The 6,000-nt window shown below is 41.6% G+C and overlaps 1 pseudogene; it reads right to left on the minus strand.

The window, feature by feature from the left end:
• Positions 1 to 2,298: 2,298 nt before the first annotated feature.
• LOC117980468 (PRELI domain containing protein 3B-like) lies at positions 2,299 to 3,300 on the minus strand (annotated as a pseudogene).
• Positions 3,301 to 6,000: the final 2,700 nt, after the last annotated feature.

Raw genomic sequence — 6,000 nt, forward strand, 5'->3', positions numbered from 1 at the left:
TAGGCGAGCAATGAATGTGAAACAATACCACCTGCCACAGGGACTCTCTGAAATAACCCAAATAATCCAGGGTGTTAGAGTGAGACACTATCTCAAAATTAATTAATCAATTATTTTATTACAATAAATTAAAATAAATTTATAAATAAATAATTTAGTGTCAACATCTAGTTTATGGGTGTTAAATCGGAACCCATAAACTAGATGTTAACATTAATTAATTTATTAATTAATGTATTTGAGGGAAGAGGAGAGTTTAAAAGTCCCAAATGGATGTATTCTCTATGGCACATTTTTATATCACAGTCTTCTGAAATGCTTGCAGAAAGAAATGAGTCTTAGTTGCTGTAGGTCCTGAGATGGCAGAGATTATGAGAGCGAGCATCACATAGACTTGGTGCTATGGACAGAATTGTGTTCCCCAAAATTCATGATAATTTCGTTTAGCTAATCCACAAGGTGATGGTATTTAGAGATGGGGCCTTTGGGAGACAACTGTGTTTAGATGAGGTTATGAGGGTTGGGCTTTCATAATGGGATTAGTGCCCTTATGAGAAGGGGAAGAGATATTATGTCTCTCTCATTCTCTACCCTTCTCCATCTCTCACTTTCTCCCCCTTTCTGTCTCTCCCTCTTTCTCTGTGCCATGTGAGAACACAGCTACAACATGGCGATCAGCAAGACAGGAAGACAGCCCTCACCAGGAGCTGAATCACTGGCGCTTTGATCTTGCACTTCCAGATCCTGGGCAAGACCCACCAGGGCAGACTTCTGTAGCTGCCTGGAATTGTCAGATCTGGAATTGTCTGATCTGGAATTAATGCCCTGGAATGCTGTGGTTGTTAACTCAGAAGGCACAAGGCTAAGAATCTTCCTCTGGTCCTCTTTAATCTGCCCCCACTCCTTGTTATTTGTCTTATTTTGATTTTCAAGTAAGGAATTTATTTTCCCAGTTAACGTAACCAACCAGCCCATGCCACAGCATATTAAACCAAGAAGTACAAATCCAAGAAAGGTAATGTCTTTATTCGGTTGCAAAACTTTGGGAAATCAATGTAGTACTTTTTATTACAATAAAAGCATATTTTTATTAGAGACATATATTATTCTAGTGATAATTTTCGCTCTAAATATATTTAAGTACTAAACCAAAACACTGGTTTTTAATAATGGTTTATAGCAGAGCAAGTTATTTTATACGAATTAAGGTCTTTGAAAACTACACAGTTTCTCCTTTTAAATTGAATTCCTTCATGCAAGCTGTTGAAGTTTACAGCAACAGGACAATTGTGTGTATATGAGATGGCTCTGCTTTGTTCTGGCATGGGACCAAAGCCAGGTAGGGGTGCAATGTGTGAAAAGTTTTAAAATTCTATCTTGATTCAACATCAATGCCACCTTCCAAGCACTTTAAAAAAATGTTAAAATGTTGTTTATACACCATTGGTGAGTGTAAATTATTTCAAACTTAGTGAAAAACAGTGTGGTAATTCCTCAAAGACCAAAAAACAGAAATATCATTTGACCCAGAAATCCCATTACTGGGTATTACCCAAAGGAATATAAATTGTCATATCATAAAGACACATGCATGTGTATGTTCATTGCAGCACTATTCACAATAGCAAAGACATGGAATCATCCAAAATGCTCATCAAAGGTAGACTGGATGAACAAAATATAGTACATATACACTATGGAATACAATGCAGCCATAAAAAAGAACAAGATCATGTCTTTTTCAGGAACATAGACAGAGCTGGAGGCCATTATCCTTACCAAACTAATGCAGGAACAGAAAAGCAAATACCATATGTCCTCACTTATAAGCTGGAGCTGAATAATGAGAACACATGGACACAAAGAGGGGAATAACAGACACTGGAGCCATTGAAGGTGGATGGTGAAAGGAGGGAGAGGATTGGGAAAAATAACTAATGGGCAGGAGACGTCATAATTGGGTGATAAAATAATGTGTACACAAACCCCTATGACAAAAGTTTATCTATTTAACAAAGCTGTACATGCACCCTGAAGTTAAAATGAACGTTAAAAAGGATTGCTTTCAAAAAATCGTTAAATTTTCACATAAATACTGGAATCCTCAAAATCAGACAGTCATTTCAAGCAACACGAATTTCAGGTGGCCATGCATCTCTTTGTTTTGATGTAATGTCACATTCTTATATCAGCCTACTTTAAAAAATTCTACTTAAAAGATATTTATATTTTTAAAATAAATATATTGCCAGCTTGGAGAGACGTGGAGTACTTGACGTTGTCTTCACATTTTCATTATCAATTCTCTACAAATGCTGCCGCCGCCGCTGCCATCGAAGTTCTTATGCTTCCTCTTGGCGGAAGCTGTCAGTTCTTCAGTCTTAACATGTAATTTATGTATGACCCATTTCAGTGCTTCCCGGCCTTTATTAGCATTTGAAGGTATAGTTCTTGCCATCAGTCCTTCAAGGTAACTGCTGAGGCTACCTCTCTTCAGTGATTATGGCTTCTTGAGTCAAAATAGTTTTTTTGGGAGTCCCGATGATGTGGTTTGTGTATAAATCTCTCATCTACTGAAATCATATTTGTAAGTGAAATATTAGTAGATTTAAGTTCCATTGTTTTCTCTACAGGATTAACTACAGAATATTCTAGTATATATGTTTTGCGTTTTGCTGCACCAGTAAGAGTTTTGCAGTTCCCACTGTGCGGAGAAGTCTGTGCAACTCTCTGGAGGGATCTATACGTCTGTTTAACACGTCAACCCACACCACGCTCGGGTTCACAGGGCTTGGATATTTCTGCATTGCAGCTGTTGTAACAGTTTCCCACGGGTGCTAAAACCGTGCTCTGAAGCCCGTATCTTGATGCTGCAGACAGTCCGAGAAATATCTGGGGACCGCAGGGGAAGATGAGGCAAAGAGGTTACATCTGCCCCACGCCATAAAGAGCACTCCAGCCAGCCTCGCAGTATGCGGGCACCATCGGCCTCACGCGAGGGACTTCCCAAACCCCTCTTTCACCCCTTATGACAACGTAACCTTTAAACCATTTAAAGCGGGGATCCCCAACTCCCCAGGCAGCGAACCTTAGCGGTCGGTGGCCTGTTAGGAAACCTGCGACACAGCAGGAGGTGACTGGCAGGCAAGCGAGTACTACCGCCTGAGCTCCGCTTATCTGACGTGACTTAGATTCTCATAAGAGCGCCAAACCTATCGTGAACTGCGCATACGAGGGATCTACCTTGCGCACTTCTCCTGAGAATCTGACGCCTGATGATCTGAGGTAGGACAGCTTCATCGCCAAATCATCCCTGTCTCCCCAACCCCCCACCCATGGAAAAATTGCCTTCCCCAAAACCAGTCTCTGGTGTCACAAAGGTTAGGGGCCCCTGATGTAAAGAACACTGTTAATGTCTATTTCCTGGCTTCATCTGGAGGGCCACAGTCAGTTCTGAAGCAACTCCAGCAAGTGATCCAACCAGCTGTCCCCTCCCACTGTGTTAGTATCCACAGCTCCTTAAAGGCCCCCTGGAATTTAGACTAAAGCAAGATTGCGCCACTACACGGAAGCCTGGGCGACCCAGTCAGCAAGACACCATCAAAAAAAAAAAAAAAAAAAAAAAAAAAAAAGGCCTCTGAGCTGGGTCCCTGTCCCTTTTCTGTCTGCTTCAGGCCCATCTATACCAATCTTGATTTACCAGCTTGAAATCAATTCCACAGGTGGAGAATAGGGAAAGGCTTTATTCAATACATGTACAGTTTCAATGGAAGAGCCATAGCAATTTTGAGTACATCTACAAGAACAGTTCTTTAGCATATTGCATAATATTCATTACATGAAGAGAGTTTCTCTAAATAAAAAATGTTTAGGACATTCAGGAGAGGAAGAACAAATTAAGGAATGATCTCCACAGCAGAGACCTCCAGGCTCTTGTGGGTGCAGGGCACAGTTCCAGTGTAAAAGTCCGCAGGGACAGAATGAGGGTCCCCACTGGTATGCCTCAGGCTCCTTCCAGCACAGTGTTCGTTGAAGCAGGTAGTGTCGCAGGCTTGCAGAAAGGCTGGGGTTCCTCTCCTTTCCGGGTTCCTTCCTGATGGAACCCTGGGTTTTCAGCAGCTTCCGGGGGCGGCCTGAACTGCAGAGGGCGCCATGGGCTTGTGTCCTTCCACCTCCGCAGGCGCTGGCATCTCCAGGCTGCATCAGGCAGCTTTGGACTTCGCCGTCGGTAGCATTTGCGTCTTCTTGAGGTGACTGGAGCCCGTCTGTGGTTTCAGCCTTTGATTCCTCGACATGGAAGTCTCGAGGCCGTTTTTGGCCCCTCTCATCTCCGGGAAGGGCTCCGTGCCCGGTGGAGGCGCGGTGCAGCCAACAGCTCCCAGCAGAGCTCCCGTAGAGCTGATGGCATTGGCAGGAGTGGCGGCTCAGCACAGGGAAGTTATCCAGTGCCCAGGCCCACGCTTGCTCTCGGTTCAGGTCCCGTGGTATATGGGACTCTGGACCTGCTTGCCTCCAAGACAGCTCTTCCAAGGTTGATGGATGGAACTCCATAGCTTCAGCCTTCGGAGACTTGACCAGGCCTAGCTAGTCTAGGAATAGAGCAAATGGCTCAATCCATCACTGACTGTGGGTTTTTATAGCATTCTGTCTTGTACAGGAAGTCGGACATAATCCAATCATGTGGGGATTAACACTTATTTGCCTTGCTCATTGCTTCAGACCGTGAAAGGATTATGGTGAAAATGTTATCATTTCGGAAGGTCCTATTGAAAGTCCTTGGGTTTTTATTGGATCAGGTAGTAACAGGGTGGGGGGGCGGGGGTGAGAAAATGGGTCCAGTTATTGGCAGTTTTTTTTCATTTCAATAAGAAATTGGCAGTTTTCAATATTTCACGATTAGATGAGATGTTAGGTGTACACCTCTTACAGATATGTTTTATCAGATTAAAGGAATTCTCTTTTTCAATTTGCTATGAAGATTTTTATATTAATAATAAAACAGGGTTGAATTTTCAAATAGCTTTTTTTTGTATCTTCTGAGATTATCATATATTTTTTCTACTGCTAATGTGGACAATAACAAATTGATTTTCAAATGACAGACCCAAGTTGACTTCCTGATAAACTCCATTAGATTATGATGCATTTTTAAAAAGTATATTACTGGATTCAGAATGCTAACATATTATGATTTTGCCCTGTAATTTTGAGAAATATTCCCTGATGAAAAAACTGAGGGGACACTAGAGTGATGAATGAAATGTGCATATAAATACTTAAACTTGTTGATATTTAAAAAGGCCTTTCTATGTATGTGGTTGTCCCACTCAGCCAAAGACTTTTCAAATACAGGGGCCATGTTTCATTTGCAGCATGTCAACAGTCAAGATTGGCCTCAGTCAATTCTATTTTTGAAGAGACTCTGAAACAAATTTTAATACAGGGTGAATTTTTGAGTATTCCAACAGCAGGGGAAAAGCACTGAGGTATATGAGGTGAGCAGAGAGACATATTTTATTTCCTGGCTTTTCCCTCAAAATATTACTGAAATAAACACTTGTGTGAGATTGCTTTATTAAAGAGTGCTGTCCTTAGAAAGTGGGAGTGAGAAGAAAGAGGAGAGGGGCAGGGGTGAGCATATTCAATGCTGTGCTTCCTAGTTGCTCAATCTTGTATCAAGCATGACCAGAGGTGACTTTATTATCAAACCAATAAAGTTTAACTTTAAGGCAAACTTCCAAAGAGTTTGTAAAACATTTGTCCTAAAGCATTTTTGTAATTCTCTCAAAGAAAATCCTCTACTACCTGTATGAATACTGATTCCACAAATTTGAATCCACTCTGAACACCACTGATTTTTCGATCTTATGAACCATCTTCTGAGAGGCCGTATGAATAACTGCTTCTCAGTACAGTCCACTTAGGAGGAATAAAAGGATGGAATATATCCACTGTTGGAGAGATAACACAGTTCTCCCAACAAAAGACCCCAGTGTACCA

This window comes from Pan paniscus, chromosome 4, assembly GCF_029289425.2.
Source record: "Pan paniscus chromosome 4, NHGRI_mPanPan1-v2.0_pri, whole genome shotgun sequence".
In the NCBI taxonomy this organism is placed as follows: domain Eukaryota; kingdom Metazoa; phylum Chordata; class Mammalia; order Primates; family Hominidae; genus Pan; species Pan paniscus.